Consider the following 26842-nt stretch of genomic DNA (forward strand, 5'->3'; position numbering starts at 1 on the left):
AAGTGGTTTTGGCACGTAAAACCCCATAATTTATAAGCACTTCTACCATTTCCTTTCTTGGTTAAGATTTCCCTTGCTCATAGAGCTGCGGGTTTATTTTTTTCCCAGCGCTTTTGAGGCTATAATTCTCTGTGCGAATTGAAACAACAGAAACGAACAAGCCTAAGAGTTTCTAATTTTCAAAACTGATTGCTGGTGGGCAATTCGTTGTCGTCTTCCCTGCTGTTATTATCAGTATCTTACAATATTGCTCACAGACTCAATTCAGCCCTAAGTCGAAGCGGCTTATTGTCCCCGCCCACTTGCGGCTTACTGTGTGAGCGAACGTACGAGAACGACGGACAGCAATCCTGTCTATGAAGCGAAGCGGGACGTCAATGCCATGAAATATAAAAAAAAGAAAATGCGAATAACCTCACGTATCATGGTTGATACGAAAATCATGTAGACTGTTCGCACAAGCGTGAGGCTGTGAAATAATATACACCGCATGGACGGAGCGAATATTCTTTGCTTGAGTGCTCTCGTAGCCATTAGTGTTACAGGAAACCGCATGAATATTCTATGTGCGTAACAACTTTTGAGCGGACAACACCTGTCGGGTTGGTCCATACCTATAAATTATTATCGACTACAAATATCCATGCCAGCAAGCCGCACCGTTTTATGAGGCATCAGAGCGCCGGCATAAAGCGGCCTGCGATTTGATATGTAAGGTGTCCCAGGTAGCTTTAGCCCAGCTGTTCGACGAAAAAAGAGATTAAAGAAGGCGGCGCGTTCGCTCGTCAGAGCAGTTACGATGTTTTATAAGGTTTTATAACGACACAGACAAAGGGACAGCCTTACAGAACGTGACACGAAGCCCACCTTTTATTGCTCCAAATTGTTAACGTTCTTTCTTTAAAAAAGAACTGCAGCCTATAGTAAACCACCTGACACCGCGAAACATACGCGCCCGTGTCAGGGTGTCTAACAAGTTGATATTTTCGAATTCCCTTAGTTTTCCAGGTTTTCCCTGAGTGACACAGAACTTTATTTTATGTGAACACAGGGCTGGGACACCAAATTGCCCGATGCTGTCACTCTCAAGTAAGCATTAAGAAAAAAAATCTTAATTTAGTGTGAATAGTAAGCAGTAGTGTTTATTTTAGACAAAATAGAAAACTGAAGGGAGGGGATAATAAGATGCCCAGCAAAAAAATATCTTCGAAAAAGAAAAATGATAAAGGCTATTGCAAATCGAGTCGAAAATTGTCAAATACAAATCAAAATATATGCATACAGAAGCAAATATTCACCACTGCCACGGACTTCACCACTGCCACGGACTAAATACGCTCTTGCCTCAAGAGAAACCATGCTCAAAATTATCCATGTACTTTCCTGATTCCATTCATTGCAAGATTTATAACATTTAGCAAAGTGGTAAGTAAATAGGGGCAGCTTACTTGGCCGCGGGGAATACACGACTTGGTCGGGTTGGACGCCATATTCAAACGCGCCCACCAAGCCCTCCGCGCAATTGACTTCTCTCATTCTTGGCCAGATGGCAGCACATGTCTGTGCATTCCCTTGAGCCGGAGGAGTTGGCAGCAACTGCAGTTCTGGCAGGGCCTTGACGCTGAGACCGAGTGTGCAGTATATTGTACGCTGGGTATCACGAGGTTTCAAGTGTGCGCCCATTCACTTATTGACACGTTCGCGATAGAGTGGGCGTAAAATTGCGTGCCAACTGGGATAGATGTGCGTAGATACTGTGCTCAAAACATAATATGAGAGGAAGCGGTACTACTCCCTCTAACGAGCGGTACCCACTCTTGCCGTCGTTCGCGGCTGAAGCACTTTCGAAGAAGGCCTTACATCAAGCATCATCGAAGAAGGCCTTACATTTCGAAGTGCCGGTCACACGTACGGACAGTTGCACCAATTTCGCTACACAGAATCATTCAATTCCTTAATAAATCAGTTACGATTTCTGCGACGAACTCCTGCACCCGTCTTCAATGCTCACAATTCAGTCCGGCATGATTGGAGTAAAGTGCATTAGCGAACACTCGGCTGAATTTCCGACAGCTGGTCGCACAGAATCAACGTGGGAGTGCTAATGGTTTCGTGTTCGTGCGTTGTCGTTGAGGGAACGGGCGGCATGCCACCGAACGCGCCATTTCACGGAACAAACTGCTCCGTGCGAAAGGTCAATATATTGTTTTGCTTTATTAGCTCTAGCTTGATGAATTTACAGATTTTGCTTACAACCACTCCCCTGTATGACGTCGTGATTTCCCTGAGGGTACGCTAAATAAATAAGTAAATAAAACAAAGAGTAAAGGGGGACCACAGATGTGCGCAAGTAAATGTCGCTTTATTTTCTCTCCCACGCAAAAAAAGAGCGCCCGATGGTTTTAAACTACAAATTCTCTTTTCGTATATTTCCCCTGGCACATACAATCGCGGCATACTTCTGTGCATACCACTTAAATGAACAACGTCGCTGCACTATTTAGCATAAAACGAAGTCCTGTGGCTATAACGTTAGACTATTTCATTATGTCTTTATTCTAATCTCATGACGGCAAATTTGCGTAACCGGCGACGAAAGCACCGGGCGGTGACCCGCAGAGTTGTCTGAACAGACCAATCAAACGCTCTCCTCGTTCATAGGAGGTCACTATTCTTTGCTTGAAAAACGAGTAACGTTGCCTACACTGAGCGGCCTGTCTGATCTAATTGGCTGACAGGAGGCGATCGCGGCTGCATGCAACGGAAGCTTAAGAATGACGCTAGAGCAGATCCTCAGCAATGAAGAGTTGGCAGAATGAGGTCGTAAACGTGCCGAAAGTGCTCGAAAAGGTTACACAGCCACGCCAGAAGTTTTATTATACGCAAATGAACCCCTGCTGTCCGGCAGGGGCGAGTAGCCCGCGCCTTAGCGATCGGCGACAGCCATCTTTTATTCCTTTCGGAAGGGCGCAGCCTGAGGCTATTCTGAAGAAAATTGAGTTTTGTTCGGCATTTTATTGCATCGTAAATGCTTACGCGTCACTTTGACGCGGTGAGCTCTCGCGGTTTTGTTACGTTACGTGACAGGCAGGTGAAGTGGGTGCAGCCCGAAAGCTTTTCACCAATAGCCGGGGGTGTAATGGCGAAAAGGCGTCGAATCGGAAATAACTATCATACCTATATTTTTCTTTTATCAGTGAAATCATACATAATCAGTGTGTACAGGTCATATCAGATGGGTAGCTATCGCGGTTTTCGTGACTTCGCGTGACAGACAGGTGAAGTGGAGGTGGTCCAAAAAAGTGTTTCACCGATCGCGGAGGGTTGATTGCAGAATTGGATTTGAAAAGTTTGGAATAGTTTTACGTTATAGCGCCCCAGTTTTACTTTATGGCGCCCCTGCACTCCTCTGTTTTTAGGCACACTGGAAGCAATACCTTTGATCTGGTAAAAGATGCATCTTATGTTTTCATCACAGTTTCATAAGAATTCACGTTGAAAGTTTCAATTATCCAAAAAAGATGACATTCCTCTCTTTCTATTCGCTCGAAACTACCGGCACCTGCCAAAAGTTACATCGCGAAAGTCCAAGCCTACAGGCCACAGATGCTTAGGGTATCTGCTACTCGAAAATAGTTTGATGTGAATTCCAACTTTAACATCCACCGACTAACATATTTCTAATAGAATAAGTACTTATAGCCCGATCGGTTACTTTAGTTCATATCTAGTTTCTATATTAATATTTGTTTGGTGACCGTTGTACACGTATTTATCATGGATGGTTGCTACGTTGCCCCCACCATCCCTAACTGCTTGCACGAAAATTGCTGATAGGCAGAAACCGCTCTACTCTCGAAATATTGAACAGGTTGCTGTCCTGTGAGTGTGTACGTTCCATCATAATATATTCAAACGAAAACAGAAAGTAACTGTTCAGGATGTTTGTTACGCTCCAGCACATGAACGTGCCTCGTGTCTAAGGTCCCCCTTTTGGAATTACAGCAACTGTCAGAAGTGCCCAAGAACCTGGAAGTGGAATAACGCATCGAAGTACTTTCTGAATCTGATCTGAAATTTATACTGATATCAGGATCCCTTTGCGAGCGCTTACTGGCCATGCAGGCTCTAGGACACGTCCAGGTGACCACGTCGGCCACCTGCACCATGGTCGTAAGGTGGGGCAGTGAATCATAGCCTCTGGTGACCTTCATCAGCCATCTTCCTCCTAGCTCTGCATGCTTGACAGCTACAGAGCTTTTCGTGTGTGTGTGCGTGTGCGTGTGCGTATGCGTGTGCGTGTGCGTGTGCGTGTGTGTGTGTGTGTGTGTGTTGTGTGTGTGTGTGTGTGTGTGTGTGTGCAGGTGGCCGCTGCGAGTCTAATACTGCCTAATTTTCGTTCGGGAGAAGTAACAACATTCGTGTCGGCCACCGCTTTAAGCTTATGCTGTGTGTGTGTGTGTGTGTGCGTGCGTGCGTGCGTGCGCACGCGCACTCAGAAGTGCCCTGCAGCCCACGCCGTCCGTGTGAGCTGTAGTCCTAGCTTTTCCTTTCTATACGTGAGCACGGAGGGACAGAAACATAGCGCGCCAATGTGGACATATATATGTTGGAATACAATCCGAGGCAAACATTGCTTAAATCTCAGCGTGTACATCGTTCCCTGAATATAAGTGAGCCCAGTGGGTATAATGCTGCGAGTCTAATACTGCCTAAGTTTCGTTCTGGTGAAATAACAACATTCGTGTCGGGCACCCCTTTAAGCTTAGGCTAACCCCGTTTACGGAAATGCGCCTTATAAAGGGCCCCTCACCTGGTCTGGCCATTTTGAGCTGGCAAAAGCAGAGCATACATTCGGCGGTAACAATCGTGTCTGCAAAGTGTTACATCGCTACGCGCCGCGGAAGGATCTAAAATTTCAATCCGAACGCCTTTTCTCTTTTCACTCGCGACCGCCGCTCTCCAAGCCGGACGGTAACGTAATCGTGTCCCCAGTGTGACGTTGCTCGTGGTGACTCAAGACTTGGAGAATTATTCAAGACATCTGTTATCTGTGCGACCTGTTGCCTGAATTGACGAATTCAAGTTTAGAAAAATAATTAAACACACAAACGGAATATCTGCATGTTTTGTGTTTTACTTCGCACTGAAGCAAGATAGATGTAGTTCTGCTTCGTCTGCGTCTTCTCACAGTCGTGCGGCCACCTGCGCAAGTACCGAAACTACGTTATTTTCTACCGGGTTCCAGCGCATGATCACGCTCTGCGATCCGCTTGTTCTGCCTCGCTATTCGTGTAGCACTGAATTATACCGCTAGTTACGTTTCCGTCAGCACACCAAGCAAAATCGCGCGCTACGCTAACGAGACAACAGCTCGCGCGCGACGCCGTGGGCGGAAGTGCGTAGCCTCGAAAAAAAAAAGCCAGGAGCAAAAAAATAAAATAAAAGCGGGCCTGTAACGTATGCGTCACGTGATGCTCGAGGTACGGTGTGGGAGAACGCAGGGAAGGAATTTCGCTTGTGTAGGCTAGACGAGGCACAGTGTTTATCACTATATTACCTATAGGGAAATCTGGCGCTGGCGCGCTATGGTATGTATAGGAATGCTGGTATATTGTGACTTCGGACTGGAATTGTTCTCGGACAGCGAGCAAAGCACTATTCCGGTGTAACAATGATTCATTTTTTACTAAAACTGCGCGTAAAAAGCTGAGCTATGGGAGGTCCTTCCTCAGCGCGGCAGAGAGTCTAGGCAATAGAAGAGTCCGCATGAGGATTAAAAGGCAGAATGGTGTCAAGGAAGCTGCGGGGTGGCTTGAAATAAAGAAGAATAAAAGGACTGTAGCCGGTAGTCTCATGCTTTGCAGTGTAGTAGGCGTATGTGATAAAAGGCTAGATATTGTTGCGTGTGGAAAGACACAGACAGAAGCGGCTATTTACAGGCTATTTACACTGGAGTCAGGCAGCCAGACCGACCCACTTCATTGTCGTTGTCGCGACGGCTTGTTTCTTGAGCATCGCTCGATGATATCGTAATACAACCCCCCCCCCTGCGACAGAAGCACCGTCACGGTGCTGTTAACTATCCAAGGCGCATGGAGAGTTGTAGGGCTTGAGTCGTGCGACGTGGACAATGTCACTGCTTGTCACAGCGGAGGATGTAGTGGGCGTGGCTAGAACCATTTCATAGGTGATATCGGCCACTTTACGGAGCACGCGATATGAACCTGTGTAACAAGAAATGAGTTTTTCACATAGGCCAACTTTACGCGAAGGTGACCAAAGCAACGCGAGCCTGCCGGGCACAGAATGGACATCACGGTGACGGAGGTCGTAGCGTTGCTTCTGCTTGTCTTGAGACACTTGTAGACGAGCGCGCGCAAGTTGGCGAGCGTGGTCAGCATCGGCGATTGCATCACGCGCATAATCGCTAGTTGAAGCTGTGGCGGACGGAAGCACAGTGTCCAGTGGTAGTGTTGGTTCGTGGCCATACAAGAGGTAAGACGGGGAAAAGCCAGCAGTCTCGAGACGGGAAGACTTGTATGCGAAGGTAATGTAAGGTAGAGCCAGGTCCCAGTCACGGTGGTTGTCGGAAAGGTATTTCGATAGCATCTCTGTAAGGATGCGGTTCAAGCGCTCAGTGAGGCCGTTCGTTTGGGGATGGTAGGATGTGATAAATTTATGCCGTATTAAGAAGGCACGCAGAATCCGTCGATCACTTTGGCCAAAAACGTACGGCCACGGTCTGTTAGCAATTGACGCGGAGCACCATGCATCAAAATAATATCAAGTAGGTGAAAGTCCGCAACACCAGTTTTGCAACTGGTCGGAAGAGCATGGGTTACGGCGTAGCGGGTCGCGTAGTCCACCGCGGCTGCAACCAACTTGTTTCCTCATGTAGATTCCGGAAATGGCCTAGAAGGTCTAAGCCGACACGATGAAAGGGCTCGGCAGGAATGTCGAGGGGCTGCAGGTAACCAGCGGGGAGCTGGGAAGGCTTATTGCGTCGTTGGCAAACTTCACAAGCGGCGACGTAACGTCGTACGGAACGGGCAAGACCCGGCCAGAAAAAACGGCGACGTACACGGTTCAAGATACGCCGAGATGTCCCGCCGTTGGTGCGTCGTGGAGGTCTTCTATAACGGTGGAGCGGAGGTGTTTACTTATTACAAGTAGGAACTCAGAGCAGTCCGGATGAAGGTTACGACACTACAGAGTACTGTCGCGGAGGACCAAGAGGCGTAGAGTAGCATCGGCCGGAGAGGGCTCAAAACGGCCGATGAGTGCTCTGATGTAGGCGTCACGGCGTTGCTTGTCGGCGAAATGAAGCAGCTCTGATACAGAGAATACGCAAGAAGCACTGGCAATATTGGAGGAGTCAGAGTCGTCGACAGGGTAACGCGACAAGCTGTTAGCGTATTGGTGCAGGCGGCCAGACTTGTACACAACGGAATATGAAAACTCCTGTAGCCTCAAAGCCCATCGACTAAGCCGGCCTGTAGGATCCTTTAGCGAAGAGAGCCAGTAGAGAGCATGATGGTCACTAACTACGGAAAAAGGGGGGACCGTAAAGGTAAGGACGGCACTTCGCAACCGCACACACAACAGCAAGGCATTCTCGTTCCGTAATGGAATAGTTGCACTCGGATGGTGCTAGGAGGCGGCTTGCATAAGCAATAACGCGATCCTGGCCAAGCTGACGCTGGGCTAAGACGGCACCTACGCCATGACCGCTGGCATCTGCACGCAATTCTGTAGGGGCATCAGGGTTGAAGTGTGCGACAATGGGTGGGGAGGTGAGAAGAGTGACGAGACGAGAGATGGCGGCGACCTCTGCAGTGCCCCACGAAAATTGTACGCCTTTCTTCAAAAGATTAGTTAGCGGTCTAGCAATTGTCGCGAAATCTGGAACAAAACTACGAAAGGACGAGCATAGCCCTACAAAACTTCGAACGTCTGCGGCAGTCTTCGGAACCGGAAACTCTGACAGCGCGAGTTTTGTCGGGATCAGGCTGTACTCCGGAAGCGTCGACGAGATGGCCCAGAAGAGTAATTGGCCGGTGGCCAAAACGACATTTGGCGGAATTAACTTGCAACTTCGCCTTTCGCAATACATCAAGTCTTTCTGGGGAACCTTATCCCTGTTTACAAACTTTATACGTCAAGCATACTTGTGAGACTTTCAAGGTCAGTTTCAAACGTTGGCGAGAAGACGATGACGTCGTCGAAGTAGCAGAGGCATGTGGACCATTTGAAACCTTGGAGCAAGGAGTCCATCATACGCTTGAAGGTGGCATGGACATTGCATAATCCAACCGGCATTACGGTGTCTGCTTTCTGCTACGATTTCGAGGTCTTCAGTGGTGCCGCGGAAAACAAGAAGCTTCCAGGTGAGCCTGACCTAGGCGCAAGCAGCAATCTTGTCGTGAGGTTGTCTCGCACCACTACCAGGCAAAACAGTCACCAGTTGTTTTTTGACAACTGGTTTACTTCTACTCTTTTGCAAGTATTTTTAGAGAACGAAGGGATTCACTGCCTTGGCACTGTGCGGTGATACCGTCTACCTGGCTGAACGCTCCTGAGAGAAAGGGAAAATAAAGAGAGGAACATATGAAGAAAGGGTATGCGAAGTGTCGGGGACCAAGCTGTCTGCAGTAGCGTGGCGCAACAATAAAACAGTCACGTTGTTCTCCGCGTTCGCCGGTAGTGAAACAGCGGGCGAAGTAAAACGGTACTTTTCAAAAGAAAAAGCGCACAACATGGTTACCTGCCCACACATATGGGCGGTGTAGACCTCCTCGAACTGATGCGGGGCTATTACCGAATCAAGATTCGATCAAAAAAATGGTACCACCGCAAATTTTTTCACCTCATGGATCTCACTGTGGTGAATGCTTGTCTACTCTGGCGAAGGCAAAAAAGTACGAAGACTCCCCCGCTTGAGTTCAAGGCTTCTGTCGCAGAAGGACTCTGCAGGGCAGGAAAGGAAGCGCGCAGGGTGACCGAGTACTGAAGTCGAGTCACTTATCTAAGCAAAGAAGATGACCACGCTGGCGCCTCTGGCAACTGCTGATGTTCGCCTCGACAAAATGGACCACATGCCCGATTGGCTTGACCAGCGAGTGCGCTGCAGGCTGCCCTCTTGCAACCACCTCACAAATGTATCATGCGAAAAGTGCAATGCAGCCCTTTGTTTCAACTGGGAGCGAGACTGCTTCGCATCGTTTCACTAGGAGGGCAAGATGTATTAGTCACGCAAGCAAGGGATATCATCACCCTTGCTTTCATGATGAAATTTCAGGGAAGCTGCAATACCTTTGTGCAATAAATGTTATTTCACCAGCTTTCTATTCGTTTTTCAATCACGCTTTCTTTTCTTTTCATATCCCATGTTATTCTAGACGGCCAAAAAAATTACCCCTTACTGCATGGTGTATCATATGTGATACGCGAAGAAAAAGCTCTAATAAATCTAAACCACGCCCTATTTTTTCAAAAACTAAGTTTAGTTTGGGTGTTTGCATTACAAATCAAGGCTGCTGTAGTTCTTTCACGTGAAAAATGATACTCATGCAGTAAGAAGTTAAAGCAGCTGACTGCAGCGACTTTCTGTGGGTCAGGTCGCATCCCCTGGTTGTCCCCTAGATGTCCAAGTACTAGCGCATCTCGCTGGCCAAAGTGACATTTCTTAAAGTTGAGGATAAGGGAAGCTTGTTCAAGGCACGTTAGAACAACGTCCAGTCGATGGTTGTGTTCTGTAAAAGTGCGACCAAAAATGACGACGTCATCTAGATAACACAAATAACCCTCTCATTTAAGGCCGCGCAGTACCGAGTCTATAAACCTTTAAAATGTTGCTGGCGCGTTGCACAAACCAAACGGCATGACGTTGACTTCAAACAAGCCGTCCAGGGTCGCAAAAGCGGTTTTCTCCTTGTCAGCGGAGTGGATGGGTATCTGCCAGTAGCCCGATCGGAGCTCTACAGATGAAAAGCAGGATGCGGAACGAAGGCAGTCGATAAAGTAATCGATCCGGGGAAGTCGATATACGTCGTTTTTCATCACAGCATTGAGACGCCGGTAGTCGACACAAAACATCTAGTGCCCATGTTTCTTCGCCAGGAGTGTGAGTGGCACAGCCCAAGGCCTAGAGGAATCTTGCATGATGCCCTTGGCTACCATGTCGTCGTCATGTTGAGCGATGACCTTGCGCTCTGACGCAGACAGGCGGTGAGGCTTCTGCCTGACGGGATGCGCGGACCCCGTGTCGATCCTGTGGTGAGCCCGCGTAGTTGGAACGCGAACTTTGTTAGCATTCGGCGCCAAATCAAAGAATGTCGCAGGCTTGCTAAAGAGGCTGACCTAGACTTGACGCTTCTCTGAAGACAGCGACTTGCTGATCATTTTTAAAAAAAAGGCGACGAGTCTTCAGAGACACTGTGGTCAGCCCCGTGCTCTCGGGATTCGTGTGACGTGTCATGAGTTAAAGCGCGTATGCTGAGACTGGTACCCACTTATAAAGAGACAAGTCGCATACCACTGGGTAGCACAACAGACTGGGAGGCTAAATTTGTCGCCCACAGTGCACTTGCTCCGCATGCCACAGAGAGGACGCATCGAAGTACGAGCACACATTTTTTCACAGCCATCGAAGGCACAGGCTCAACAATTGCATCAAATGTATCGGCGTAGACACCGCCAGCAGCAACCCTAACTCTCCATTAGGGACGTGCCGGTAACACAGCATGTTTAATGACGGCGAGATCGCGTGAACAGGTAGCAGGTTGGTCGGCAAGAGGAGAGAAAAGCTCGGCACTATCGCAGTCAACAGTAGCACCACACTGTTGTATGAAATCGAGGCCAAAAATTACGTTGGGAGTGGATTGAGCAAGCACTCCAAATTCGGCTTGATACACGTTATCGGAGAAATAAACGTTCACGGTGCACAATCCAATAGGTCGGAGCAACTCTCCACTCACAGCACGAAGTGCATTAGCGTTATCCCAGCGAAACATCACTTCACGGCCTAGTCGGATTAATAAATCCAGGCTAATAACGGAGACACTCGTTCCTTTGTCCACTAAGGCCAACGTAGTAACATTGTCCCCTAAAACACGAATCTTGTTATGACACATGGTGACTGGTGGAGGCATAGGGCGCGTAGTCAATAATGACGGGTGATTTCACCCCCATTAGTCGTGCCGCCTAGTTTCCAGACGGCAGGACGTGAGATGTCGTCGTGGAGATGGAGACCTGCGCTGGCGTGAAGGCCGCGGTGTCAAGCTCTGCACAGAAGCTGGTGAGTCGCTACGGTAACTCGCCTGGTGGTTGGTCCTGCTATTGGAGTGAGAAGCCCAGCGTGTCCCGTTGCCGTGCCGATTGCTACGCCGATAAACAGAGCGCGGTCGCTAATGGAACGGTGGTGACGTCCAGCGGCGATGAGGCCAAAATCTGGCGACACGACCACGAATACCGCATTGGTAGCAGACGAGGCGCATACAGGACGCACCGAAATTGTCAGTAGCACGAGAACTGGCCCGGCCGTCTCACTCTTGAGAAACTGCAGCGGGACTGGCTGAGTCACCGTCGTGGAACTGATAACTGGGATGTGCGTTCATAGTACGGTTTAGTGCTCTTTAACGAGGAGCGATGTTGTAGGCGTCTACGGAGGCGGCGTTGATGGACGTCTCACGGAAATCGCAGTGCGAAAAGGTCTCTCGAGCTCGCGGAGTCGAGAGGGAAGCCGCCTCACGCCGGTGAAGCCTTTCGCGCACCACTTGCCGAATAACTGACGTAAGGTCAGATGGACCTGCCACCACGTCAACAATGACTACGTTAGTTACGTTGGCCAGGCGGCCGAACTTCAGTGTGATAAGCCAAGCGTTTAAGGTTTCAAATGCACGGCACCGCCGAATGACGTCACTTACGGAGCTCAGACTGTCTTTTCCAATGAGAAACTAGTGCACGTCCTCGGCGATCCCTTTTCATAGATGACCCATCGTAGAGTGCAGGGCCTCGCACAGCTTCAGCACTTGCTCGATGTATGTGTTGCAGGTTTCTCTGGGAAATTGGGCTGCATGCATTCGGGTTTGCTCTGCACGCTTCTTTTTACCTGCGTGATCTCCGAAGTACTTCCTGATTTTGTCTGCGAACTTTTACCACGTCGTCATGCTTTCTTCTTGGCCTTCAAGGCAAGCAGACAAGTTACCCTTGAGGAAGAAGGCAACGTTGTTAAGCTGGGCGATGGCATTCCACCCATTGATCCCACTTTCGCGTTGGTAAAAGCTGAGCCATCCTTCCACGTCTATCGCGGCTTTTTTCGGCTTAGGTTCGTGGTTCGATGTATGGCTGCCATGGGTAGCTGGAGCAAGGTGGCGGGATGTCGCCGTCGGAAGCCATCTGTGGTGGCAGACCGGCAATTTGGCGACTTCGGCGAAGCTCCAAGAATTGCGCTTCACCGGGCGGTTCGTCATCATTGTTCGGGGGCGCTGTTTTACCCGGCCCCTCCACCAAAACTGTTACGATGGGGTGCGTTTATTTCAATATGAATTGATAAAAAAAGGCCGCGCCGACACCAAGCCGCTACAAAGGCAAGCGCATTTCGTTCTCTTCGTCTGTTCTTCCTGTAGTTTTAGCGCAACGATATTTCATACTCTCCCCATACTGGGTAACAAGCAATTGGCTATTATGGCGTCGATTCTAACAATACTAGAGGAGATATATTGGTAGAAATTGCGGAAGGAAAGGTACTACAAATAATGCGTACAACAGAAAGTGGACCTGGAAAACGCGTAACGGAGTAATTAAAAATTAAATAGATTTCATGCCATCTGCCGGTCCAAGCATTATGCCGGCTGAAGAATTGTGAGATAGGGTAAACGGAATTGACCATAGGATAGTGAGGCCTAGGATTTCTGTCGATTTGAAGAGACAAAAAGTAACAGTAAGGGTAAAAGCAAACTAATTCAGGTTGGTGCTCCCAAACAAATATGCAGATTTATAAGAGGAAGGTGAAGGTCAAAGAGAGATAATGAATCGAAAAGTAATTAGGCTGATTTCTGAATGAGCAATTGAAGTGGGAGGTAATGTACCCAGGCAAGAATAAGGTAAGCCCTACTAAGTAAGGAAGAACCTAATAAAGAATCGACAAAGCCTGAGACAGTCTAACTCAAGATATTCGAGGAAAGTCGCCGAAATGTAAATACTGATCAGCAAGAGAAAGAAAGCGATATTCGCAATTATAACGTGGCACAGATTGATAAAGCAGTAAAAGATGAGTGCAGCATAAAATCAGTCAGAAGTAAACATGGCATAGGATTAGCCAAGATGTATTCACTGAAAGATAAGCAGCGCAATCACAGCAGAAATCGGGTGATGTACTAACAGCGCAAAAAGACGCTTATAGTGACCTATGCAATACCCAGAAAAGCCAAGGTACTTTCACTCGAAGTAGAGATGAACAGGACACAGTGGCTGTTTCAATAACTAGCGATGAAGTTAGAAGGACCTTGCAAGACACGGCCCGGGGAGAAGTGGCTGAAGATATACTAACAGTTGGAGACAGCTGGAGGAGATACCGTTCCGTAAAAGCTTGCCGCCCTTTATATGCAATGCCTCACTACTTCAACTGTACCATACAGCTACAAGCATACGGCATCGTCTGCATATAGTTGGACATAGCTGCATCCAACACTCCCGGCTGGCAACCCTGGTTTGCAGCGAGCCCGTGTGTTGAAGGCAATAAAATATAAGATTTTCTTACAATGTACTAGAGGGAACTCTGGCAGAGCAGTCGGTGAGCACCCATAAGAATCAGAAGAAGTACATGGATTGGTCTGATCTTTGTGCTTGTCGATTCAGGCGTTCTTGTGGCTTTGTTTATGACGCTTGTTATGCTTTAATTGTTGTAAATTTTAGAGCAATCTGTATTCTTCGAAGTGCAGAAGACGCTACGAGCACGCACAATTGCTACTAATTGCAACAACTGAGCTTGTCCAGATGGCCAAATCGAAACGCGCCGTGCGTCAAGGCACTGGCATGCAGGCGATAAAATCATAAGGGCTTTCCGCATTACTCGTCGACGCATGCGCGGCCTAATGCTCTCAATATGACGCTCCTGTTCTAGAGGTCCTGTGCTCGAATCGTGCGGTTGGATAATTTGAATGTTTATTTAATCATTTATCAGGGAGTACATTCTTGAAAATGACGAGTTTACAAGGTCACAAAGCCGTTTGAAGCCAGGAGAACGAAGTTTAGGCAAATCCGTGTACTTCCCGTAATCCCCAGGCTGGTACAATCGCTGGCATTGCAGCGCCCGTAAACATTAGCGCCACAGTTCACCTCTGGCAATTACTGTATGAAGACCTATGCAATAATATCATTCGTCATCTTGCGTGAGTAGAAAGTTGTCAGAAGTAGTTCGGTGATTATTTTCGGCAGTCGGCAAACAAGTCCGCGCAATGGAGTTTCTTAAGCCGCCCACGGAGCTCACACTGTCGAACAAAGTCGCGGATAACTGGAAGAACTTTCGCCAATTATTCCAGTTGGTCCACAAAGCGACAGAAAATGCGGATGGAAGCACAGACGCTGAGAAAATAGCTCTGCTTCTCCATGTTGCTGGCAAGGAGGCGCAGGACGTGTATAATACACTTGAAGACACGTTGAAAGCTACTTATAACGCAATCGGTAAAACGTTTGATGATTACTGTATGTCGAAAAAGAACAAAACCTACGAACGTCACGTTTTCCGCATACCCGTTCAAGAGGAAGGCGAACCGTTCGAGCAGTTCTTGAGAGACTTGCAACTAAACATCCAAAAGTGCCAGTTCTCGCTGGTGAACTATTCACTCCTGCGGGACGAGATTATCTAGGGCATCGCCGACCACGAACTGCGTGAGTGAATGCTCCGGGAGCAAGATCTATCATTCGCTGGCACAAGCCATTGGCATATGTCGAGCGGAAAAGGTGGTCCAGAAAGCGAATGAAATGTTCGAGGAAATGCAGAAAAGTGTGGCCAAAGTGAAGCAAGAGACGCTCGTGGAAACGCGCAAGACAGTCGCGAGGATTCAGCAGAGCCGCCGAAATGCGCCTCAAGGTAACTTCTGCGCGTCGAGGGGGATTAGCAAGGGACTGTAGAGTTCGCCTCTAGGCAAGAGCGTCAGCTCGTCATGCAAGAGTTTCAAGCTCCGCAACAACGCATGTCCAGCATATGGAAATATATGTTGGAGCTGTGACAAGAAAAATTATTGCGCGACCTGTTGTCGGCGAGTGCGAGAAGTTTCCAAAAAAGAGAACGCGCATCTTAGCCGTCGTGGAGCGGCTTGAAATACCGCTTGTCAAAACACGAACAGGGATTGTCGGCCCTGTACTGAACCTGTGCAGCTCCAAGGCGAAGTGGCCCATGTCAAATTCGCTACAGGAGCTTAAGCGAATCTACTCCAAGTTGCGAGGATTAACTCAAGCAACGTAATCCTGCGGGCTTATAGTGGTAGCGTCACTGAACACGAGGGTACCGTAGCAGTGAGCACTATTTAGAAGGAACGCAACGCACTGCTCAAATTCTTCGTCAAGGAATGCAACGGTGCAATACTTGGCCTTCACATCTGTGAACAACTCGGTATCATCAACAGGCTATGGCAGGTTTCGACAGAGTTATCTCTAAAGGCAGCAGTCTTAACAGGATTTCTCGACGTGTTTCATGGTGTTGGATGTGTGAAACGACCGTACAAGTTTGTGCTAGCTGAGGGAGTGCAAACCGTAGTGCAGCCAGCCAGACGCCCTCCTCTTGTACAGAGACATCGATTAGGGAAGGAACTGGACTGCTTACTTGCGGCAGGGATTATGCGATGCGTTCGAAAATGATCAGTGACACATCAACGCTGCTCAAACGAGAGGAAAGCCAGGCGCAACTGGCTGGCGCATGTTACTTTCCGAAACTCGACGGAAATCCCGGGTTGCATCGAATTCCGCTGGATAAGCCCCACACCAAACATCTGTACAGTCTCAACGCCATCCGGTCGGTACCTGCACTTGCGGTTATCCTTCGGAATTGGTTCCTCGTCTGAGGTGTTTCAGAAAACGATGAGTGAGAAGTTTGAAAACCCTACAGGAAACAATAGTACATATGACTTACACCCTATTCTGTGAACGTACCATACAAGAGCGTGATATAGCAACTGCCTACTGTCTTAGCTCGCCTGAAGCGCGAGAATGTCACACTCAATCTCGAAAAGTGTCAGTCTGAGCTCTCAGAAACTGTATCCCTGTGTGTCTTTATGAGTAAAGGTGGCATAAGGCAATGTGACGAGCTCGTGACGGTGGCGAGACATTTTCCCCAACCAAAAGACAAAACAGCTGTCCTAAGGTTGCTAGGCTTGATAAATTACTTTGGGATGTACATCCCGAATTTGACACCTACGAATACATTACTGCGTTCACTGGTTAAGAGTGACAGTATCTTTGAGTGGTCAAATCCGCTCGAGCAAGAATGGCGAAAACTCAAGGATCTTCTGAATAAAGCACCACTCCTGACCACTTTTGATGGATCAAAAAATACAAAGTTGCCAGCTGATGCATCATCGCTGACAATAGGCAAGAATCAGATGTATGCGTTAAGAGACAAAGCCGGCAATATCATTACTAACATGGATGAGATAGTTCAAGTGGCTGAGGTGTTCTGTAGAGGTTTATACAGTACCGGTGGCACCCACGACGATAACGGAAGAGCGAATAACCTTGAGGAATTCGAAATCCCTCAGGTAACGCTGGAAGAAGTAAAGAAAGCCTTGGGAGCTATGCAAAGGGGGAAGGCAGCTGGGGAGGATCAAGTAACAGCAGATTTGTTGAAGGATGGTGGGCTGATTGTTCAAGAGAAACTGGCCACCCTGTATACGCAATGCCTCATGACTTTGAGCGTACCGGAATCTTGAAAAAACGCAAACATAGTCCTAATCCATAAGAAAGGGGACACCAAAGACTTGAAAAGTTATAGACCGATCAGCTTAATGTCCGTTGCCTACAAAGTATCTACTAAGGGAATTGCAAATAGAATCAGGAACACCTTAGACTTCCGTCAACCAAAGGACCAGGCAGGATTCCGTAAAGGCTACTCAACAATAGGCCATATTCACACTATCAGTCAGGTGATAGAAAAATGTGCGGAATATACCCAACCTTTATATATAGCTTTCATTGATTACGAGAAAGCGTTTGATTCAGTCGAAACCTCAGCAGCCATGGACGGATTGCGGAATCATGGTGTAGACGAACCTTATGTAAAAATACTGTGTTTACAGGAGGTATTCAGAGACCTGGATTGGGAAGAATTTGGGATAAGAGTTAATGGAGAATACCTTAGTAACTTGCGATTCGTTGATGAAATTGCCTTGCTTAGTAACTCAGGTGACCAACTGCAATGCATGCTCACTGACCTGGAGAGGTAAAGCCGGAGGGTGGGTCTAAAAATTAAAGTAATGTTTAGCACTCGGAAGAGAACAGCAGTTTACGATAGGTAGTGAGGCACTGGAAGTGATAAGGAAATACATCTACTTAGGACAGGTAGTGACTGCGGATCCGGATTATGAGACTGAAATCAGAAGAATAAGAATGGGCTGCGCTGCCTTTGGCAGGCTTTCGCAGATCATGAACACAAGGTTGCCATTATCCCTCAAGAGAAAAGTTTATAACAACTGTGTCTTACCAGTGCTCACGTACGGGGCAGAAACCTGGAGGCTTATTAAAAGGATTCTACTTAAATTGAGGACGACTCAACGAGCTATGGAAAGAAGAATGATAGGTGTAACGTTAAAGGATAAGAAAAGAGCAGATTGGGTGAGGTGACAAACGCGAGTTAATGAAATCTTAGTTAAAGTCAAGAAAAAGAAATGGGCACGGGAAGGACATGTAATGAGGAGAGAAGATAACCGATGGTCGTTAAGAGTTACGAAATGGACTCCAAGGGAAGGCAAGCGTAGCAGAGGCGGCAGAATGTTAGGTGGGCGGATGAGATTAAGAGGTTTGCAGGGACAACATGGCCACAATTAGTACATGACCGGGGTAGTTGGAGAAGTATGGGAGAGGCCTTTGCCCTGCAGTGGGCGTAACCAGGCTTATGATGATGATAATAATGATGATGATGATGATGATGCATCATCGCACGGTAGGGGGTTAATTTTACTGCAAGAGCATAATGACGGCTTGCGCCCGGTAGATTACGCCTCCAGAGTACTATAAGAAGGTGAGGGACACTTCTCAAAAATGAAAAAGAAAGCGCTGTCAATTGCGTTCGTAAAGTTACGGAAAGTTAAAAAAATGTTGTCTCCGATCCACGCTGTGAAAGCGAAGTCATATACGACAACTACAACAATTACCCATTGTGACGTAGCTTCAAGTTATTTACATTGCGACATTCAGATGCACTTTAGGTAATTATTAGGCTAAGATGTCTCAACGGTCTGCTACTTGGTTTGCGCCGCGACTTCGTGCACCTACAAATATTGTGCCAGGCACAAGAGAAATACACTTAACCACAGTTTCGCCCCGCCTCGTATCCACGCTGCTCTAGAGAAGTGCTGACTATATGTGATCTTCCCGTAACACTGTTCCAACACAAATAAATTGCAAGGCGGGTTCTTATTTAACATACGAAAATTTAGCTTCGTCACACCCTTTGTATGCTACTGTTGCCGCTTTACGGCAGCTGCAGCTTATGCAACCATAATCATTGCCGGGAAACTCATGCGGCAAATGCTATGGGGGACGGCGAGAGTCCTAGTTCCTCGTTTTTTCTTGGCGAAGCTGCATAACTGTACACTCACCCCCCCCCCCCCCCCCCCCTATGCATTTGTCGTGTTCACAGGCAAAAATGTGGGCCAATCACGGAGGTAGTGGAATACCGGGAGGACCCGCGGAAGAGGTGAAACACTCCGCTCTTAACAATAATATGAACGTTAGTAAAAAATGAAATTGTTCAGGATTCTTTGTTTCAAATTAGTGAGTATATCACAATCTTTTGTGAACAGCAGTTGGAATCACGAGCAGCAGGCATTGCGCAAAGGACCGAGTGTATGTACATCCATACACCCCTGACTCGCAAAAGGAGAATGCCCCCGACAGTGGTGATTGGCTGTGAGGTACAAACGAAGTACGGAATTGTGATATTCACTGTGTCTATGACTTCACGCACACGCACGTTTACAACCACGCACTTTGCATGGATTAGCTGTGATGACACTACCTCTGTGATCATCGCTTGATACTTCTGGCTAAGGTTGTAACCGCACCAATCAGCGTCTATCACAACAATCGTAAAGCTATCGTCACTGCTATTACTAAATGATAAAAATAAATACATGTACTCTTGTCTAACCTTGTGCGATGTGCTACACCTTTGCTGGTCGTCCACATTCAGGGTGAAATGGCTCGTCAATACGTGTACTCTCCCCCGCACGGCCGGTGCCGCCGCCGATACGCGAAGGCATGTGCCATCTTGTGGTGCTGAAGGAATCCAACTGCGTCCGCGGCGCTGGCTTCTCGCTGATTGGTTGAGTTTTTGCCCGCGGACACGACAAATTCCAAATGCATTGGAGGCGGGGGGGGGGGGGGGGGAAGGTAGAGGTATACAGCTTCACTGTAAAAGCTGCATAATATATTGCTCATGCGGTTTCAAGACAAGGGACCCAGCATTCATACGTTCACTGCTATGGTATGTGAATGCGTAGCACGCGGTAGCACGTTCGATAGGCTCATCAGCTGCCTCGGTAGCTGGTTCCGTCTAAGGGTATGGTCGAGGACGTCGTCGGGCGTGTACCAAAATAGTATCCCTTCGGACAGGATCTCTGTAGAGGGCACAGAGAGCTGAGGGCACAGAGAAAAATAAATGCAGAATAAGGCCGTGGCTACCGACACTGCCAAATTATGGCACAAATGACTACGTAACAACCACACGTGCAAATTTAGCTACACAACACGTTTTGCCGTTGTAACAACGTTCATCGCTTTTTCTTGGCTTGTCCTCAGCTGATAAAACACGATGAGGTTTTGCAACAGGTCAAGAGTTTGTTTTGAAGGATCAGGTCGCTGGATTCTGCCAGAGGGAAACTGCACAATGGCGCGTATACATTAGCTTTAGAGACAGGCAATAAATAATAGGTTGTCGACATCGGAGCCTGAAGCTCCTAATACGCTGGCTGTCATAAGCCCAAGTAGTGCGACAGAAGTCGAAGCTAATCAGTCAACATCACCAGAGTGATCAGCGCCAACGTTTGCATAAATTTGCCAGCCTCATAATAACACACGTTAAAGGGCCCGTCACAATACTACACACCGCCGTAAACGAAGCACATATGGTTTCAACAATCTACGTGGCCTCAGGTAAATTTGGTTCTAGTAGTCAATCTTGCGACATTGACGCTGGATGCACATCTGGAAAGAGCCCAAAGCTGGAGTGGTGGTATCCAAGCGGCACCGACGCCGTTCTGTATACATTGGAATACGGCCTCGGCGTACGAAGCAAACTGCTGCTCAAGAGCACGAGTCCGTTAGAATTGTGAGCGGATTTTGGACGTTGTAAAACATCATCAGCCTATCTTTGTTCACTGCAAGACTAAGGCCTTTCCCACCAATCGCTAATTAGCCCTCACATGTATTAGCTGATTCCAAGTAATGCCTGCGGATTTTCCTGATTCGTTACGCCACATAATTTTCTGCCGTCGTGGACATTTTCTTTGCTCAAGCATCGAATCTGTCTTTCTAATGCACCACCAATTATTTGCGCTACAAATTACGCCTCCTGTTGATCTCCAATTCGTCCTCTTAGTTTGAACTACCACTACCCCGTTCCCTCTCTGATCCCCACCACTCTGGTCCTGTCTTAGCGTTAGGCCTCACAGTTCTCATTCCATCGGTTGTTGGAGCTGTCCTTAACTTGCTATTAATCTCCATGTTTCTGCCCCTATAATAGCGCTTGAAACATGGAAGGATTACACACCTAAATCACAGCGTTGAGCTCCTGCTCATCATATCGAAATGCAGGCCGTGGGTGATCTCACCCACTTTCATTCTTCTGTGAATTCCGTTCTCATGATCAGGTTTCCATGTGAGTAATTCACTTTCATTTCATGAATTCTTGTTCGCTTGGCAGGCTCTTGAACATTGCATTTGTGCTCTTCATATTATTATTCAACCTACTCGCACACTTAATTAGTTTAGGATCTGAAGTGACTGTGCCAGTGTATCACCAGCGTCGTTGAACAGGGTGTTGCGATCGGCGAGCTGAAGGCTGGTCATGTATTAGCCGTTGGTTGTCACTCCTAATCCTTCCCAGTCTATTAGCTTGAATATAAGTGATAAGCATGCAGTGAATATATTTTGGCAGATAGTGTCTCCATGCCTGACCGCATTCTCGATAAGTATTTTTTCGATTACCTTGCCGATCATTAAAACATGTGAAGCCCGAAGAATCTCCGAGGCAGAGTCGAAGCCTGAGGATTTGTGGATAGGTGCGCTGTGGCTTGAACGTAAATATGAAAATTGCACATGAATGAAAGCATTCTTGAGCTGTCAGCCGAATACTGCAAGCACAAGGGTCTTGATGTGAAGTTCGTTCTGCCTTTCAGTACAACCCGTACGACATGCACTTACACTGCTCATTACACAAAAACGTCGTAGCTTCCTCCAAACGCGCTGAATTAAGGGATCAAACTATGCGCCGCCAAGACATCACATAAGTCGGTACAATTCGAGTGACATAAATGCTGTTCCTGCTGACACGACGCGTTTTAGTGCACTTGCGTTGTTTGCCTGATTTTCTTGCCATCATATTTACCTGAATAATGCGCAGGAAGCGTGCAGCACCGCAATTAACCGGGATAAACGGGCTAGTTGTTGGTCGATATAGGAATGCATCATGTAACTGCGAAAACAACAAGGGAGAAAGAAGGAAACACACAGGACAGCGGGGAACTTAAACGTTCAAGTTCAGCGCCTGTCCTGTGTGTTTCCTTCTTTGTCCCTTGTTGTTTGCGTGGTTACGTGATGCATTCCAATATCGAGCACCGTAAGACTGTCGCTGGCTGGAAGAAATTTGTTGCGCTGAATTCCCAAACGCACATATGTCCCACACGCGCCCAATTGAAACAAATCGGCTTATCGTCCGGTGTTCTCCAGTCGGCCGGGTTACGACGGCGAGTTCGAACCGCTGAAAACGGGGAAGCGTTGGTTGGGCGGGGCCGGTCCTGGCTGACAGCGGCATTACGAATGGGCAGAGAGACAGGATGCAAAAATTTGCTATATCTTGCCTGACAACGGCCTGTATAACCGATACACAACATTAGTTGGCTGGGCAATGCTGATGAGAAACGACGGGAAACATTACTTCGAGCTCACGACAATTTAACCGCATGAAATTTTCTTGTGCAGACACAGGAGTTCCAGGTAGCTGTTCTTCCCACGAACATGTCGAAACTGTATTTGGTAGCCTGCTGAACTGCTGCGTAATACGGCAACTTTTCATCAGTTCGAAATTGCGGCACACTTTGATGATCGCGTCCATTGAGTCATAGTTCTTGCAAATAAGCAGGTTGAATGCGTCATCTGCAATGCCCTTCAGTAGGCGGCCAATCTTGTCGGTCTCGTTCATGTCTTTGTCAGTTTTACGACAGAGCTCGAGGACATTTTGAATATATTCCACGTAAGACTCAACGTCTGAGCACGGGTTGGTAGCTCCTTTTTGGCTGCCAGGTGACGGCCAAACGGCTTTCTGAAGAGATACAGAAGCACCTGCTTAGAGACGTTGCAACTCGTTAAGTCGTGTTCCTGGGTCTCATACAATGCTAGCGCCGTTTCTCGGAGGTAGAATATTACGTTCGCTAGCATTACCGTTGGGTCGCACTGATTACTTTCGCTCACACGCACATGCCAGACCATCCCGTCTTCAACGTCCGTACCATCGATTCTATATTGAAGGTCTCTGGATCTGGTGGCTGGGACAACACGAGTGAGGTCAGAGTCTGCGGCGCAGGATGTAGGCGATCGGTCATTGTGGCGCTTGGGCTGCCGATCGTCGCGTGAGTGCTCACGCAGCCACTGCTGTGGCGCTCCGTGTTGTTACCCCACACCTCCGCCAAAATGTTGCGAGGCAGAGACAAGCCCGAATGTTGTATACGCAAGGCGAATGCAGAAGGCCCCAGCTGACACTATACCATGGCAGCCGACGCGCCCCAACGACAACAACATTTCGTCATCGTCTTTTCTCTGCACGTCTTGAGCTGCATAGCGAGAATATTTACACACTCAAGTGCAAAGTTTCCAGAGCACTGATAATAAACACAAAAGTAAACAGCGCCTTACTAGGACAACTAGGACAACTGTCTCTACACACAGCCAACCGATCCCCCAGTTCCTTCAAGAGTTTATGTCCCAGACTAGGGTTCCATCGTACGGCGTCCTACTCAAGTATCAGTGTAGTGATTATAGCCTCGACTGAAAGGAATGGATCACAGACAGTGTTGGAGGCAACTCTAAGTAGTGGAGCTGACCACTGCTCACCCGCTTCAACATTTTTTTAACCAATGCATTTAGAATTGAAGGTAAACCAGCTACTGGGTTGTGTCTAGTCTCGTTGGCACAGTTGTTAGGTTTTAGACAGGCGTTTGGCAGTCTCCCCATCATGGCTCGCTGTCTCTCCTGTTCGCACACTCTTAGCCATGCGTAGCTACATGGGCGCCTCCGAATTCTGTCAACACGTTTCTGCAGAATTTGTCCGTAGGCCCAGCCTCATAGAATAACAGTGGTGTTACGCGCACCGGCAATTAAGCACTCCGTACAAGGAGCGTTCTTTTTTTAGTATCCCACGCCGTCACTACGCTCACATTTATGAGCTTTTGACGAGTGGGCTGTTCTTCAATTGGGGAATTCTCGGCACCGTCTATGCACAATTCATAGACTGCGTAAGAGGAGCTTGTCATTGTGGGTCGTTTGCAGTAGGCAGTTAGGCCTGGCAAAACGGTGTGCGACATCATGGCCTCCCATCCTTGATGACGGTGTCAACAATCTTACATTCATGAGGAATGATTAATAGGTAATTACCCCTGCGTTTGAGCGCTTCATGCACGATTAATAAAAACCGTGCATAGGGAGAGCAGGAAAACTGTTTGTATACTTAGTGTGTCACGCCGCCTATTCTTCATGTTTGAGACATGAGCGCCTTAACACCACCACGTAGCATCACCTATAATTCCTAACTCACTGTAAATACAGGAACCATTGGGCGTGTTTTTTTACTTATCTTGTAAGATATGTGTATTGACGTCAATGTACGTATGTATGTATGTATGTATGTATGTATGTATGTATGTATGTATGTATGTATGTATGTATGTATGTATGTATGTATGTATGTATGTATGTATGTATGTATGTATGTATGTATGTATGTATGTATGTGTGGTGTGTGTATGTTTATTGACGTTGTGTGGCAACAATGGCGTAAGACTCCATCTCTGCCACGGAAGTGCCTAGGTTTCTGTTTACAAGACGGCCGTCAGGAAACTGACGCTTTTCTCAGACTTCCAAGCCTCGATTTGGCAACGATTTACCATGGTATGAAATTTTCGGTTTCATTTTAATGAACTACACACATGCTCCACTTGTTAAAACTAGAAATTGGAGTCCACCTATTAATGGTGTTGCACCTATGTGTCCGATGGCGGCCTGTCCGGAGCCAGGTATTCTTAGCACCCTCTGCAGCGTCACAGATCTGACCGCCGCCGTGGTCAGTTGCTTCGCGGCTGCTGGGGACTGAGGGCCGGGGTTCGATTGTTGTATTCATATAGGAGGTTGTGGCCAAGTACTGCACCAGGGTGGCCAATCCTGCTCTGGTGAGAGAGTGCGTTACCGGTTCTGGTCACCGGGATCAGGCCGCACTCCAGGCCTGTTTGTGCAATTTTCTCAACACACGGTTTTTTTTTTTTTTTGTATTTTCCGGTGGAGAATAGCGCGGCACCGGGATTTGAATCACGGTCCTCTTGCACTGGAGACGGATACTCTACGGATACAGGCCGCCATTGGAATCTGAACCTGGCAACGTTTAACGTTAGAACGCTATCTAGTGAGGCGAGTCTAGCAGTGTTATTGGAGGAATTAGAGGGTAGTAAATGGGATATAATAGGACTCAGTGAGGTTAGGAGGACAAAAGAAGCATATACAGTGCTAAAAAGCAGGCATGTACTGTGTTACCGGGGCTTAGCGGAGAGACGAGAACTAGGAGTCGGATTCCTGATTAATAAGGAAATAGCTGGTAACATACAGGAATTCTATAGCATTAACGAGAGGGTGGCATGTCTTGTTGTGAAACTTAATAAGAGGTGCAAAATGAAGGTTGTACAGGTCTACGCTCCTACATCTAGTCATGATGACCAGGAAGTCGAAAGCTTTTATGAAGACGTAGAATCGGCGATGGGTAAAGTCAAAACAAAATACACTATACTGATGGGCGACTTCAATGCCAGGGTAGGCAAGAAGCAGGCTGGAGACAAGTCAGTGGGGGAATATGGCATAGGCTCTAGGAATAGCAGAGGAGAATTATTAGTAGAGTTTGCAGAACAGAATAATATGCGTATAATGAATACCTTTTTCCGCAAGCGGGTTAGCCGAAAGTGGACGTGGAGGAGCCCGAATGGTGAGACTAGAAATGAAATCGACTTCATACTCTGCGCGAACCCTGGCATCATTCAAGATGTAGACGTGCTCGGCAAGGTACGCTGCAGTGACCACAGGATGGTAAGAACTCGAATTAGCCTAGACTTGAGGAGGGAACGAAAGAAACTGGTACACAAGAAGCCAATCAATGAGTTAGCGGTAAGAGGGAAACTAGAGGAATTCCGGATCAAACTACAGAACAGGTATTCGGCTTTAACTCAGGAAGAGGACCTTAGTGTTGAAGCAATGAACGACAATCTCATGGGCATCATCAAGGAGTGCGCAATAGAAGTCGGTGGTAACGCCGTTAGACAGGAAACCAGTAAGCTATCGCAGGAGACGAAAGATCTGATCAAGAAACGCCAATGTATGAAAGCCTCTAATCCTACAGCTAGAATAGAACTGGCAGAACTTTCTAAGTTAATCAACAAGCGTAAGACAGCGGACATCAGGAACTATAATATGGATAGAATTGAACAGGCTCTCAGGAAAGGAGGAAGCCTAAAAACAGTGAAGAAGAAACTAGGAATAGGCAAGAATCAGATGTGTGCGTTAAGAGACAAAGCCGGCAATATCGTTACTAATATGGACGAGATAGTTCAAGTGGCTGAGGAGTTCTATAGAGATTTATACAGTACCAGTGGCACCCACGACGATAGTGGAAGAGAGAATAGCCTAGAGGAATTCGAAATCCCACAGGTAACGCCAGAAGAAGTGAAGAAAGCCTTAGGAGCTATGCAAAGGGGGAAGGCAGCTGGGGAGGATCAGGTAACAGCAGATTTGTTGAAGGATGGTGGTCAGATTGTTCTAGAGAAACTGGCCACCCTGTATACGCAATGCCTCATAACCTCGAGCGTACCGGAATCTTGGAAGAACGCTAACATAATCCTAATCCATAAGAAAGGGGACGCCAAAGACTTGAAAAATTATAGACCGATCAGCTTACTGTCCGTTGCCTACAAAGTATTTACTAAGGTAATCGCAAATAGAATCAGGAACACCTTAGACTTCTGTCAACCAAAGGACCAGGCAGGAATCCGTAAAGGCTACTCAACAATAGACCATATTCACACTATCAATCAAGTGATAGAGAAATGTGCAGAATATAACCAACCCTTATATATAGCTTTCATTGATTACGAGAAAG

The 26842-nt window shown here is 47.4% G+C and overlaps 1 long non-coding RNA gene across 1 annotated transcript in view; it reads left to right on the top strand.

Annotated features, from left to right (window-relative positions):
• Nucleotides 1-944: 944 nt before the first annotated feature.
• The window catches only part of LOC140217176 (uncharacterized), a 35792-nt gene continuing 9894 nt past the window's right edge, over nt 945-26842 (top strand). The window contains exon 1 of the long non-coding RNA XR_011893694.1: nt 945-1089. This is a non-coding gene — a long non-coding RNA (uncharacterized lncRNA). The remainder of the gene's footprint in view (nt 1090-26842) is intronic.

The sequence above is a fragment of the Dermacentor andersoni genome, chromosome 4, assembly GCF_023375885.2.
Source record: "Dermacentor andersoni chromosome 4, qqDerAnde1_hic_scaffold, whole genome shotgun sequence".
NCBI lineage: Eukaryota > Metazoa > Arthropoda > Arachnida > Ixodida > Ixodidae > Dermacentor > Dermacentor andersoni.